Source organism: Durio zibethinus, chromosome 1, assembly GCF_047325235.1.
Source record: "Durio zibethinus cultivar Kanyao isolate XHJ-2024 chromosome 1, ASM4732523v1, whole genome shotgun sequence".
In the NCBI taxonomy this organism is placed as follows: Eukaryota; Viridiplantae; Streptophyta; class Magnoliopsida; order Malvales; family Malvaceae; genus Durio; species Durio zibethinus.
In genome coordinates, this window is record NC_143162.1 from 26,635,359 (window position 1) to 26,651,386 (window position 16,028).

Below are 16,028 nucleotides of genomic sequence, written 5' to 3' on the forward strand. Positions count from 1 at the left end.
CGAAAATCTCAAGTGGAGTAATTTATTTTCAAATGCTGTCTAGACGATAGGGTATTTAGGAAATTTTATTCAATTGAGTTTTTCATATGATTCCTTAATTTGCCTGAACAACAGGATTAAAACCAATACACAAAATAGGATTTAAATATAAATAGTCATACCTAAACTCTACCTAGACATTAAGGAGTTAAGGCGGTCTCATTATATTTAAGAATCCAATTTTTAAATTGCATTTCATCACCTTGTATAACATCCATTAGCATACATATGCTATCATGTTATTATTGACACTCATTTTGCATTTTTCTATTTTTAATTTTTATTTGCTTCCTAATAATATCATCATTTACTTTCTCATATAATTTTTTTATATTAAAAAAATAAATACATATTTTAAAATTATGATATTATAAAACAAAAAATAATATTTCAAAGGAAATAATTTTTGGTACTTTGCCTAGATGTTAGAGAGTCACCAACAATTATTTTCTACAAAGAGTATTATTTTCATTTTAAGAAATATTGTATTAAATCTCAAGCGAAAAGAGTTACTTTAAATTCTGCCTAGATGTTGAAGAATTTTAAGATAATTCTTTAACTTAAAGATTTCCTCATTATTCCAAAATAAAAAATTTTAACAAAAATATATTTTTTTAAATGAAGGGAATTAGTATTAAATTTTAAATCGAAACCATTTCATCCAACATACATAACCGACTCTCAAGCCCAACCTAGTTTTTCGTAGATCAAAATTTATCTTTTTGATAAACTTTAAGCCCATTTTTATAGTTTTATTAAAAAGATAAATTTTTGAATGGTCAATCACACCATAAAAAAGATTGGTGGTGACTCCTTTTATTTTTCTTAATTTTAAAATTCTTTTCATCTAGCGGTCTCAAAATCATTATGACATAGCCGATTTTTGTTAAATGTAGTTTTTTAACTACTATTTAATGAACTATCATTCCCTTTATTTTTTGTGGGTTGACTCAAAGCCTGATTTACTTGACATTGCAGTTTGTTGGTAACGTGCGTGGTGACAAACCTGTTGGTCGTGAGCTTCTCCTTATTCTTGCAAATTGGATATGTGACAACTATTTAAGGGATCCATCGGTACTTTTCTATTCATTTTACTGCATTTAAGTGTGTTTCTTCTTCTTCTTGCATGTTGTTGAGAACAAGATTTATATGAATTTTTCACTTTTTTTTGCCATAATAATACTTAGGTTTATGCAACTTGGTTTTTGTACTTATTATGATGCTTTGTTCTTGGTTGATTTGTAGAATCTTGGTGTCATTTTAAGATGCTTTTATATTTTAATGTTGTTTCTGAGACATTTTTTAGACGTATCATTTTTCTTTGTTTTTGGGGAGTGGTGAGTGTGGGCATCAGTAACATTTTCTTTTAACTAAATTGAGCATGCTTTATGGTCATTGAAAACATTGGTCTGCTTGGGAACTAAATTATTCATCTGAACAGTAATCAAATATTTTGTATTTGCATGTCTAATTTATACTGATATCTTTTACACATTTAATCATTAAAAAAGGATGCATGCCTATTCATCCAGACCATATGCATAAATCAATGCAGATGCAATCATGTGAGTGATTTGTAGTGCCCAGTCCACTACTCATAAGGCTGCTTCTTCCCAGTCAAGATGGCTGTGGAAATAGTCATTCCCATAAAAAATTGATCCACTTATTTATTATTTCCTTCGTCAATTTACATTTGTTATTGTGATAATACTGTTACCTGATTTTCTTTCGATTAAATCCGCTTTCTGTTTACATCTGTCTGGTTATGCATGCATGTGTTACATTCATCTTTTATAATTGTGGAACTTGTGCTGCTGTAATTTTATGACCTAAAATGTCTAATCATAACAGTTTCATTTATTTTCAATATTAAAAGAATTGCCTAAACTGTTATATTTGCTGATGGTACAGGTTAAATTGATTGTTAAAAATGTTCACCTTCACATTCTTCCTTCAATGAATCCTGATGGGTTTTCTCTTAGGAGCCGTGGTAATGCAAATGGTATTGATCTAAATCGAGATTTTCCAGATCAGGTAACTCGTTTGCAATATTGGTTTTAGTTTGAGGCGATCGATTCCAAGTTGAACCTTAAATATTACAAGCAAATGGATCTTCTAAGATTGGGATATATCCAAAGTTAAAAGGTGTATTTTAGTTTTCTATAACATCATCAACAAGTTGAAGTTATAAAAATTCCTAGTTGAATAATTGGAGTTATGGATTACACTCTTCTCAAATCAGGATCGATATTATAAATTGTAGGATTTATCATAGTTTTTATAATATCATGCAGGAAGGTGGCATGTAGATAAAATCAGGTAGGAAAGATGCTTGAAATGTGTACCATTTAATTCCTCCCATTTTCTAGTCAACTTGACATAATATATATGAAATGTAAAAATTTCTTTTAAGGATGTAAATAAACTTGATCCATTTTGCTCCTTATGATCTTTATATATGTTATATCAGTTTTGTTAAAATATGGAGAACCATTGCGCATTCATACTTAGATGGTTTTTGCCTTGCTGAACTTCTGGCATTTAGAAATTAATAAAAATTTCAGATCAGTCATTCTCACTAAAGATAGCATGGGCAATTTTATATTCCTGTTATTTTTATGTTATAGAAGAATCTAACGTGAAAAGCATATCTTGGTATCATTGGATTAATTGGACAGAGTAAAAAGTTGAAACCGGAGATTGTTTCGAAATACTAATTCTTAAGGTCGGTGTTTAATTTTTAGCTTACTAATAAAGTTGTAGATGGGATAATGTTTTTAGTGTATATTTTGTTTGGTATAATATTAGAAAGGGATATGTTTTCTGCTAGTTTTCATCCAAATGACTGAAAATGATCCCAGCCAAAGATTCATTTTTTTTGCGTTCAAAATTTAATTGGATCCTGATATTTATATTTGCACTCTTCTTGTTGTTTGATAATCAATGTGTTTGGCTATAGGTTGCTTTTTATTCCAAGAATAAATTGCATTTGCTCCTTTCTTCCCCATGATTAAATGACCATAACTAATAAAATCTGCCAGTTCTTTCCTTTGAATGATGATGAGGATGCACGGCAACCTGAAACAAAAGCAATTATCAGTTGGTTGAGATACATTTTACAGCATCTACAAGTTTACATGGGGTAATATTTTGTTCTCATATTTCATGTTGTGTATTTAGTATATATAGAGTTATATTTGTTAGAATTAAGGCTTTAGAGAACAACTCGCTTCATTACATAGACAATACTAAGGAAAGAGAATCAATTACAAATTACACATTAATGCTCTCAATTAATTCCTCTTAAATTGTCTCTCATGGAATATTCCTATAATATTCCAACTCACACACATGTATACACTAACACTCCCCCTCAAGCTGGAGCATATATATCAATCATGCTCAACTTGTTACATATATAATCAACTCGAACTCCTGGAAGTGATTTTACAAGAATATCATATAGTTGTTTTCCTATGCGCACATGTTTCAATAATATTGTTCTACTCTGCAACTTTTCCCTAATGAAATAATAATAAACTTCTATATGATTGGTTCTTTCATGAAATATTGGATTGGAAGCAATATGAATAGCTGCCTGATTATCACACCATAACTCTGTAGGGGTTCAAACTGAAAGCCCAATTTCATCTAAGAATTGAACCATATATAACACCTTTGTTGTAGCCAAAGCCATTGCTCTATACTCTACTTCTACACTAGACCTAGCAACTGCTTGTTGCTTCTTGCTATCCTAGGACACCAAGTTTCTCCAAAGGAAGATAGCATAACTAGATGTAGACTTTCTATCTATAAGAGAGCTTATCCATTCTGTATCTACATAGGCTTGAATACCCCTATCACTAGTAGAATTGTAAAGTATTCCCTTTCTAGGATTTCTCAACAAATATCAGAGGATGCTTATTGTTGCTTTTGAGTGAGTATCTCTGGGAGTTGCCATGAATTGACAAACCACACTCACTGGAAATGATATATTAGGTCTTGTCTTTGTCAGGTAATTTAGTTTTCTCATTAGTCTCCTATAAGGTGTGGGATCATCAAGTAAAGTGCCATCTTTTGGAGAAAGTTTGATACCTAGATCTATCAATGTGTCACTTGGTTTGACATGGAACAAACTTGTATCTCTCAAAATATCTAGCATATACTTCTTCTGAGATACAAAGATTCCATTTTTATACCTTACCACTTTAATACCTGGAAAATATTTCAATTGACCAAGATACATCTTAAGTCTGTCAATCCTTGTACTATCATTGCTAATGATGAAGATGTCATCCATATCCCAACAATATAAGGCTAGAACTCTACTACATATAAAATATTGAATGATCCTTCTCACTTTGTCGTATGCCATACTGAATAAGAGCTACACTAAATTTATCGAACCAATCGCGTGGAGATTGCTTCAGACTATATAGAGATCTATGCAAATGGCACACCTTCCCAGACTCTCTTTGAGCAACAAACCCCTGTGGTTGCTTAATATATACCTCCTCGGTCAAGTTACTATGTAGAAAAACATTCTTCACATCCAACTGATGTAATGCTCATTTTTGTGTAGCAACAAAACTAAGAAATAAATGAATAGATGTCATCTTTGTCATTAGTGAAAAGGTATCAAAATAATCTATTCCATATGTCTGGGCATATCCTTTTGCGACTACTCTTGCCTTCAAACTAGCCATAACCATTAGGATTTAGTTTTATGGCGTAAACCCACTTGCATTTTTCTTTTTGATAGGGAAACCAAGTCCCATGTATGGTTGGCTTTTAGGGCCATCATCTCATTCTCCATAGCCTTATGCTATCCTGAATATGCAAAAGCATCAAGAAGAGTATGTGACACAGTAATAGCAACAATTGGCAATACAAGTTTGAAGTTGAGTAGAAAGTCTTTTGTACGATGATGTGTATAAAGGAAAATTTTTGCAAGTTTGTGTACCTTTTTGTAGAAAAATTGGTACATCTTTAACAATAGTGTCTAGAGGTGGATCTATTGACGAAGAGACTATCTCGATGCAAGAATTCTTCATAGGTAGATCTACGTAGGTCCTTCTAGTGTACATATGACCAAATCAAGTTTCTAGGCATGCCTCAGATGAAAATGCATTAACCAGAGTATTATGTATCGGATAGATGAGAAATTTTTTTTTATATGATAGGTGATGGATGAGACTAGTACTAAAGGAAAAGAAACTGACTCATGAAATGCGACATCTGCCAAAATAATAAAGTAACCCAGGTCTAGAGAGTAGCATCGATACCTTTTTTGGACATATGAATAACCGAAGAAGATACACTTAAGAGAACATGGGTCTAATTTAATGCGACCTGGGTGAGTGTCACGAACAAAACATTTGCACCAAACACCTTGAGGGAGATTAGAAATAAGGGATGATCAAGACATAATACTTAAAGAGGAACTTTTCCTTTAAAAATTGAAAATGGCAAATGATTTATAAGATAAAATGATGTTAGGACAATTTCACTCCAGAATACCTTAGGGACATTCATTTGAAACAAAAAAGCTCTAGCCACTTCTAACAAATGATGATTCTTCCTTTCAGTAACCCCATTTTGTTGTGTGGTATCTATACATGAAAACTAATGAATAATACCCTTTATATTTAGGAATTGAACAAACTCTATAGAAAAATACTCTCCCTCATTATCACTCCATAAAAGTTTGATAGCCTTATTGAATTGATTTTTTATTTTTGCATGAAAGGTAGTGAAGACAAAGAATAATTCAAAATGGTTCCACAACAAATACAACCAACAAACTTATGAATAATCATTAACAAATGTCACAAAGTATCTATAACCAGATTTCAAAATAATAGGACAAGGCCCTCATACTTCAAAATGAATCATGACAAAAAGAAACTTTTCTCTTTTATTAAATCACGGTCGATAGGACACTGTGTAGTTTGGCAAACTTGCACAATTCACAACCAAAACTAAAAGTTGATAAATGAGGACACATAACTTGTAAAGTTGACATAAATAGATGACCAAAACAATAATAAGACTCATAAGCTGATGACAATTCTCTTGAGTATGTCACTAATATGTCATTAATCCAGATTGTATCTTTTTTATGTCATCAAACACATAAAGACATCTTTCGATCTTTCCCCTACCAATAGTCTACTTCGTTAATAGATCCTAAAAACACAATATGTAGGAAAGAATGAGACACTACAATTCAAATTTTTTGTAATCTGACTAAATGAAAGTAAGTCAAAAGGAAAAAAAGGCACAGTTAGCATAGAATGTAAAGGTAACGTGGATATAGGTCGAGCCTTACCACTTTCCACAATATCTATAAAATTTTCATCAGTAACCAAAATAGACTATTTCCCTATCATATAAGTATATGAATAAAGAGTACCCATAGTACCCATTATATAATCTAAAACTCCTGAATTAATCACCCAAGTCCTAAAAAAAGTAGCCAAGCAGATAGTAGATTCACTTTGTATAAAAGTTACTATCAAAGAAGAGATCGAAGCATTATTCTTAAACATCTGAATAAGCCTATCATACTCATCTTGGGATAACTGAACTCTCATTTCCTTTTACTGTTGGGGTTGAAGCATAACATCAATCACATATGTTGCTGATGGGCCAGAACTGCCTTAGAGATGTGGATAAATATTCTGTAAGTGTCCCTGCTGTCCACAATGATAGCAGGACCATGGGTCCCCTTTACCACTTCCACGTCCTCTAACTCATCCACTATGTTTTTTACATGGTTCTTGCCCTTCTTGCTATGGGGCCACAAATATTGCCCTGTCTTCCTATGAAGGATCATGTTAGGTGACCTTGCTTAGACACTTATAAGCATCTAGTAAAAAAAATGGATATTTGCTTGATAACATCTAAGTACTAACACTGATGTACTATTTTTTCAAACCTGTTGAGAAAAATACTACAACTAAAGCTTTTTGTTGCTTTTGATTAGTCTTTAGATTAGTAGATAAGGCATAAGTTCATTAAACTCGTTATATAGCTCCCTGAAAGCAGCAAAATATTCTCTTAAGCTTTTATTGGATTTTTTCATTTTAGTTCATGCCTTGGTAACGTCTGAGATTTTTTGCTAATTCTCAAAATTTGCATAAACAATTTTTAAATCATCCCAAAGTTTCTTGTGAAGTATTGATTAAATATCACCTTGACTCATCATTTCATCAAGTTGAACAATTGTCCAAGTACTTTATTGTCCTCCTGCTCCCACATTGCATACTTTAAGGTTTCCTTTGCTAGTGGCTCACTTGTCAGAAATCAAGCCTTTTTAAGACCTTACAAGGTCACCAACACAGCCTTGCTCTAGGAAAAATAGTTAGAGTCATCAAGTTTCTCATTTGACAACCATGACCCTATAATAATCTCTTGAGTTATCACCTTCGATGCGATTGCCTTTTTCTTGGCCATGGCTATAGAACCTTCTTTTTCTAGAACATAATTGGTAATATTTCAATCAGGTAACAAAATCTTAAATCAATAACCAAGAACTCCATCCTTAGTTTTACAACCACATTTTACATCAAGAAGAATTTGTCTCTCTTAATCTATCATTCATGAAAAGGTTGCAACCTTTTATTGTTGCCTTTGAGAACAAAAGGGTGGCCTCCTTTCAACTAATGAAGGACTATTAAAGAGAAAGAAAAAGTTTTAAGTACGTAGCTTTAGGGTTACAAGATCAAAGTTTGAAGTAGCGACGGTTTAGGTGACGATTTAAAGGCTATAGCAGATGGGTTTAGGAAAGAGGGAAAGGGGAGGCAACAACGAATAGGGTTGCACTGCTAGCTCTGATACAATGTTAAAATTATGGCTTTAGAGATTAACTTGCTAATCCATTGAATTAGCCATTTATTATATTAGACAATAATCAAGAAAGAGAATCAATTACAAATTACACATTAGCTCCTAATTAATCCCTTCTAAACTATCTATCATAAAATATTCTCATAATATTTCAACTCACACACATGCATACACTAATGCCATTATTAGAGATTGATAATGGCTGTTACTTTTTTTTTCATCAAATTTTTAGATTGCTTTAAATTTTTGAAAAAAAAAAGGTGGTAAAGGACTGCATTTGAAAATAAACCTAATAGGCCTAGAAGATTTAAATGCTAAATGATAGGGAAGAGAAGCACCCCTTCTCCATTCCTCTGTCTTGGCATTGCTTATATTGTTTCTTTAATTTAAAACATGCAAAGATGCTTTGATCACCCATTTTTATCTTTTAATTCCTAATTCATGATTCTAGTGAAGTTATATGACATGATTCTTATAAGGCCCCTAAAAAGTTTTTAGCAACTTATCTTTATGAGATAAATTAAGCGATAAATTAGAAACTAATGCATAAGGACTCTACTCTTCTTGTCATAATAATGTTGCAAGCAATGTGCCTGAGTATTTATTTTGACCATTACCTATGCATTAAATGTCAACACTTTTAAGTTGTGTAGTATGATATTATAAGGATGTATTCTAATTGTTGATTGAATAGATCTTTTGAATTCAAAGTTTGGAGACATGCATAAAAAATATTTATATAAAAAAAGATGGAAGATTGTGTAAACTTTGATAAATATGAGAAACGGATTCCATGATATTTCAGTAAATATGGGAAGAGACTTTCATGTGTAATTGAAACTCATTATTCAACCAATTGAAATTTATATCGATTGAATTGATAGAAGTACATAGATCCATAGTTTTTTTTTTCTTTTTTTTTTTATATATATCCTAGATCTATAGTCAAACATATGAGTGTAATGCTTTAATGATCTTAGAGTAAATTGAATATATTGATTACAATTGTACAAGTAAAAGTTTGTATGCATTATTTTATGAATGGATGGCTTCTGACCTTTTCAATTATTTTCTTTAAAACTTTGAGATTTTCTATCTCATGACCTCAAAATATTTGATAATAGAGTTGACAAAATTGGGTTATGAATTTGATCTTGTTTAGAAAATATGTACAAGAAACATAAGGAGAGAGTCCTTAGTAACATTTTATTGTTCATAGGGTGCACTTGTTGCAAATTATCTATGGGATGGCACTTAGTATAAAAGGTGATTATTTTTCTTTCATTATCAGTTTTGTTTGTGGTCATTGCATTCATTATCAGCTTTAAAATTGCAAATTTACACCCACTCAATCATTTAAATTCCTTCTAGCTCATGTGTCTTATGAACTTAAAGATCTGTTCTAGGCATGTTAGACTATCGGGTTTTATTTTTGGGCATACTAGGCTTCTAGCTTTTATTCCTAGTTTAGTCATACCTATCTCATTCCTTTTCAAACAAGAAATTTAATTTCCTTGATTTAGATATTAGATGTTCATAAATTGGATGTTTTATTATTGAACATATCATAAATTACATATTTCCATGATATCATTTTCAAGTTTTTGTTTTAATTGTATTTTAGTCTTAATGTATATTTGATTTAATTATGTTTAGGCCAGTAAGTTACTAGTTGATTTCACCATGATGTCTTCTAGTCTTGTGACTTCCTATACCTTTTGTATTGTTAGTAATGGACATCTTAATAATGGGTTTCATTTGTCAACATGTTATTGTTAGTAGTGTGTCTCTTCTATATCTTTTTACCTTGTAAATGATGATCTATCAAGTCTTTCGTTACATGAATGCAAACTATATCTTTAAATGCAATGTTGGACATAGTTTGTCGTGTTCATTTTAAACTAGGAGGAATTATTATGCTTGTCTTGATGATAGAATGTTCTAGTTCCTGGCAAATGTATATAGCCAATCTCACTATAACACGTCTTTGAGAAAGGAATTTGAAGAAGGCATTACGAATGGTGCATCCAAGTAAGAAACTTGTTTGCAGGTTATGTTTAGAGAAATCAATTACCAAACCATGTAACTCTTTCTTCATCTACACTTTAGTTTGCCTAGCCTATAATACTAGTCCTCTTTTATTCCCTTTTCCTATTATGTGCTGTTTAGCAATTAATTCAACATAATGCATCTACCCTATATATGGTGGCATGCAAGATTGGAACTACAAATATGGTGGTTGTTTTGAGTTGACCTTGGAGATTAGTGATAACAAATGGCTTAGTGCTAAGAGGTTAGAATCCTTTTAAGCCATTTTTACTTAATAATATTATGTTCACACTTTGATTATGATTTGCATCAAAGTGTATTTCAAGGAAAGACATTCAATATGCATTTTATATTTGAAAACAAAGATAAAACACAATGTTCTCTAAGTGTTATTTGATTAAAAAGATTCCTCACATATATAGAGGAATTGATATGTACAAAGAAACCCATAAAATCAGGACACAATCATCCAAATATAGAAATAAATAAAATATCAAAAATATAAATCCCAACAAATTAGGAAATTAATCTAATTTGATATCCCAACAAATCAGGAACTTGATCCTAATTTCATACATAATTGGTCAATATTCCCCTTCAAGCTGGAGAATAGATATTTATCATTATTAGCTTGCCAACAAGATTCTCAAAGCTTGGTTTATATAGTCCCTTTCTTAGGATATCTATTACTTGTTGCTTTGTAGTAACATAAATAATTTCTATATCAATTTTCTCTTTGATAAAATACCTATCAACTTCCACATGCTTCGTTTGATCATGATGCATCGAATTATGAGTAATATTTATAGCAGTCTTGTTATCACAATATAGTTTCATAAGGTATTTAGCTATAATTTTCAATTCTCCTAAAAGTCTCTTTAGCCATATAAGTTTCAGAAGTTTCTTGTGCAAGAGCTCTAAATTATGCTTTTGCTCTACTTCAAGCAACAACATATTGTTTCTTGCTCTTCCATGTGACAAGATTATCCCAAACTTTCACACAATACCCAAATGTGAATTTTTTATCTTCAATTGATCCTACCTAATCTACATTTGTAAATCCTTCCACATTTCTTTGTTCATTTCTCTCAAACAACAAGCCCTTATCAAGTATGGCCTTTAAATACCTTAAGATTCGATACACAACTTTAAGATGCTCTTAAAATAAATGGTGCATATATTAACTTACTACACTAACTGTAAAGGCAATATCAGGTTTTGTATAAGACAAGTAGATCAGCTTTCCAACTACTTATTGATATCTCCCTCTATCTACTAAAATTCTTTCTTTCTTTTCAAGTTTCACATTAGGATTTATAGGTGTATCAGCTGGTCTACAGCCAAGCATACCAGTTTCTTTCAAAAGATCAACTCAATATTTATTTTGGGAAACAATAATGCCATTCTTACTCCTTGCAACTTCTATCCCTAAAAAGTATTTTAGTTATTCAAGGTCCTTAACTTTTAATTTTTTTTCTAAGAGTCTTCTTTATTTTCTCTATTTCTTCAATGTCATCACCTGTCAATATAATATCATCAACATAAACAATCAAAATAGTTTTTTTTCCATGTTGTGAGGTTTGAAAAAAAGAGTATGATCAGTTTGTCCTGGGCTAAATCCATGTCTCCTTACTAACTTTGCAAAGCGATCAAACTAAGCATTGGGTGATTGTTTTAAACCATAGAGAGATTTTTTCATTTTGCATACCTTTTTGTCATTGTTTTTCCCTTCAAAGCCAATAGACAAATCCATATAATCTTTTTCATCCAACTCCCCATTAAAAAAGGCATTCTTGACATCCATTTGGTGAATGGCTAGTCAAGATTAACAACTAGTGAAAGCAATACCCTTATGGTGTTCAGTTTAGCAATTGGAGCAAAGGTTTCAGTGTAGTCTACTTTGAGTAAATCCTTTTGCAACTAAGCAGGCCTTATGTCTATTTATTCCACTATCTAAATTATACTTAATAGTAAATATCCATTTATGTCCAACTGGTGTTTTCCTCTATATAACTTCATAACATCCCAAGTCTCATTCGTTTTTAATGCTCTCATTTCTTTAAATATAGCAGCTTCTCATTCTGAGATTTTTAGTACTTCATGAATATTTTGTGGGATTTTAGTTACCTCAATCTTTTTTATCATGGCATAAAATGTAGTAGACAAATAAGTGTACGATAGATAATTGGACAATGGATGTTGAGTGCATAATCTTACACCCTTCTTAAGTGTTATAGGTATGTCTAGATCGTCAGATGGAATATTCACTGGTGATGGTGCAGTAGGAACAACCTTTTTTCATTTAGAATTTACTTACGGATCAGTATTTACTGTGATGGTACTGTAAGCTCAGCATTTTCTAATTCAAAATTTACTTATGGATTAGATTCTTGATAGTGCGACTAGGGCTTAAAAGTTTGTACTTCTTGAGGCTGTGGTTTATGTCATGCATAAACATGATACTCTGTTTTTTATTGAAGATTAATCATAGATGAATTTGTTCCTGTTTCCAACTTTGCTTCTATTGGTGACATAATAGGAATAAAAGATGTTATAGGAAATGGAATGAAAAAATCTCAAAGCCTATCTTCACTTAATATCTACCTATGAAAAGTCAATTTTGGGTAAAATGGTTGATTTTCAAAGAATGTGACATCTAATGAGACAAATGTATGTTTCATGATAGCACTTATATCCTTTTTGAGTAGGAAGTACATAATCAAGATACCTTTTATAGCTTTAGGTTCTAGTTTCCTATGAGATAGACTTTTGTTGTGAACAAAGATGTACAACCAAAGACTTTTAGGGGTAAAAAAGTAAATAACCTAGTTTGTGGATATGATTTAAGTGACATGTTCAATGGTGTTTTGAAATTGAGAACTCTACTAGGAAGTCTATTGATCAAGTATGAGGCTATTAAAATAATATCCTAAAAAAAACTTAAGAACATTATTGGTAAACATGATAGCACAAGCAACTTTAAAAAGAAATAGTTCATTGTTGCTCGAAGTAATGTAGAAGTAAAATTTAGAGCTCTTGCATAAGGCACTTGTAAACTTATTTAGTTGAAGAGACTTTTGGAAGAATTGAAAATGATAATTGAATACCCTATGAAACTATATTGTGATAACAAGACTGCTATAAGTATTGCTTATAATTTGCTGCCTCATGATTGAATAGAGCATGTGGAAGTTGATAGGTATATTATTAAGGAGAAAATTGATATATGAGTGATTTGTATGACCTATGTTTATACAAAGCAACAAGTAGCAGATATCCTAACAAAAGGACTACATAAACCAAACTTTGAGACTCTTGTTGACAAGCTGAGAATGATAAATATCTATTCTCTAGCTTGAGGGGGACTGTTGATAGATTATGTATCAAATCAAGATCAATTTTTTTATTTGTTGGGATGTCAAATCAGAATCAATTTCTTGATTTTTTGGGATTTATATTTCTAGTCTTTTATTCATTTTTATGTTTAGATCATTGTGTCATGATTTTGTGCGTTTTTTCGTGCATATCAATTTCTTTATATATTTGGGGACTCTTTTTAATCAAATAACACTTATAAAACATTGTTTTTATCTTTGTTTTCATGGTATTAGGCAAGGTTTGCTCTTCTTTTTTCTTTTCTAATGGCCAAAATAGTCATAATTGGTGCCTCTCTTGAGAGTAGATCAGAGGTAACTTTTGAATCAACTATTGCACTTACTCCAAAGTGCACAATTACACAAAAGGTAACTATCTCTCTGCTTTAAGTGCAAAATCAGATTCTAAGAAGTCTTGGATTATAGATTCTGGGGCATCCGACCATATGACAGAATGACATGAATTATTTTCAACATATAATCCATATTCTGAAAACTTCAAGTTTCATATACTGATCATTATCTTTTGTTGCTGGAAAAAGAAATATTAAAGTTTTTAATATGACACTATTTTTAGTTTTGCATGTTCCTAATTTAGTATGTAATTTAGTGTTTATAAGTAAATTGAGAAAGAACTTGAATTGTATGGCTAAGTTCTATCATTCATATTGTGAGTTTTAGGATTTACTTTTGGTGATAATAATTGTCAATGCTAAGGAGTATGAAGGCTTGTACTACCTTAAGGATCCTCAACAAGTGAATAAACAAGCTTTGGCTCTAAGTGGTGAATCTGTTTCTATTTCTAAGGAATTATGTTATGGCACAATAGATTAGGACATCCTAGTTTTTCATATCTAAAAACTCTTTTTCCTTCTTTTTTTTAAGAATAAAGATGTCCATTCCTTTAGTTGTAAAACTTGTCAATTTGCCAAACACACTCATGTTCATTATCCTAGTAATACATATAGATTTTCTAAACCTTTTTCTTTTGTTCAAAGTGATATTTGGGGACCCCCATAGGAAAATAACATAACAAGAACTAGGTGGTTCATGGCTTTCATGAGCTTGTTGGGTTTACTTATTAAAAGACAAGTTTGATGCTAAGGTAATTTTTTAGCCATTTCACAAAATGATTCAAACACAATTTCAAACCCAAATCCAAATTTTTCGCACAAACAATGGGAGGGAATACTTTAATCCAATTTTTTATGATTATCTGAAAGAAAATGGAAATTTTCACAAAAATTCTTATGTTAACACCTCCCAACAAAATGGGTTTATAGAGCGTAAAAATCTATCAACAATATTCATTATATAATTGTATTCAATACAAATTTTGGAAGAACCTTTTTTTGGAGAAAAAGGTTGTTGATATATATATATATATTTAAACTTCAAATTCTGACTTTCTATAATGTACTTGATATAACTGGATTTCAAGGAAAAATATTCAATTTTCATCTAATTATTCCTTTCCCCTAAGTCCTAATTGAATGGAATGGAATTATTTTACAGCTCTTTATGGTTAGCTAGAATTAGAGTGTAAATGATACATTAATACTCTTAAGCTATTTAGGTTTGGTTTAGATAAAATTTGAATTTGGCTCAATCATTATTGAGTTGAGCTCAAGCTTGAGCAATTCAACTTATCAAGTGAATTGAGTTTGCATATCTTAATATTCGACTTCAATAGCTCACAGGCCTAATCAAGCTTTTAAATTTTAATATATTTTTATTATTTTAATTAACAAACTACTATTTTACTCATATAAATATATATATATATATATCAATTTGAGCTCGAGCTCGAGTTCGAACGCATAATTGAAATAAAAATTGAGCATGAGAATTGAGCTCATTTTTATTAAATGAGCCTAATCGAGTGAGTTTAAGTAACTCAATTTTTATCTTGATCGACCTTAAGCTTAAGCTTAAAATTTAAAATTTGATCAAGCTCAAGTCGAATTTCAAACAACTAATTTCAACTCGAGCTTGAACTCTTGCTTCTCATTATATCAATTTGGCTCAATTCGATTACATCCCTAGCTAAGATTGTATTCTTTAGTGCACTGCTTTGAAAGGTTGGGGCCCCTTCTTGCATTTATCATAAAATCAAGTAACGAAATGATGGGTATAAGGCATACTTGTCACCTAGCATTCTTCCTTTCTTCTTGAAATCATAAGAGAGCCTTTTCTTTATACTTATCTTGTAATGAGTTTTATTTTGAATTCATGCTAAAACCTAAAATTAGTTGATGGTAAACTTGGTCTACCTCAAAAATTTAATGTTGTTGTGCCCTTTTAGATAAAAAAGACCTCTTACATTTCTTTAACTTTTTTGTTCTTTCTTTTATATTTTATTCTGATTTTTCCTTCACCCTTCTCTTGATTCCTATGCATTAGTCTCTTTGTCCAACCTCTGGAGGTCTCTTTTATGGTTTTCATAAAAACCAGATTTTAGATAAATAAAGATTTTTTATTAGAGTTATCTAAGGTGATTGTTCTTAGTTAGAACCTTAGGCGTTGAGATGTAGAATCTTATTTTTACTTTTTTCCCCCTTGCCTTTCCAAAAACTGAGCAGTTAGTTAATTCTTTTGAAAGTGTGTTCAACATAATTTTTGGAGCAGGCAATTTGAATGTGGCAAAGAGTATTTTAAAACTATTTCATTTTTCGTAAGTTTGCTTTAAGCACGGCAAATTTAGTATGGTGGCCT

At 31.1% G+C, this 16,028-nt stretch overlaps 1 pseudogene; it reads left to right on the forward strand.

Annotated features, from left to right (window-relative positions):
• LOC111310724 (carboxypeptidase SOL1-like) overlaps nt 1-10,199 on the forward strand; it is a 29,403-nt pseudogene extending 19,204 nt beyond the window's left edge.
• The last annotated feature ends 5,829 nt before the right edge of the window (nt 10,200-16,028 follow it).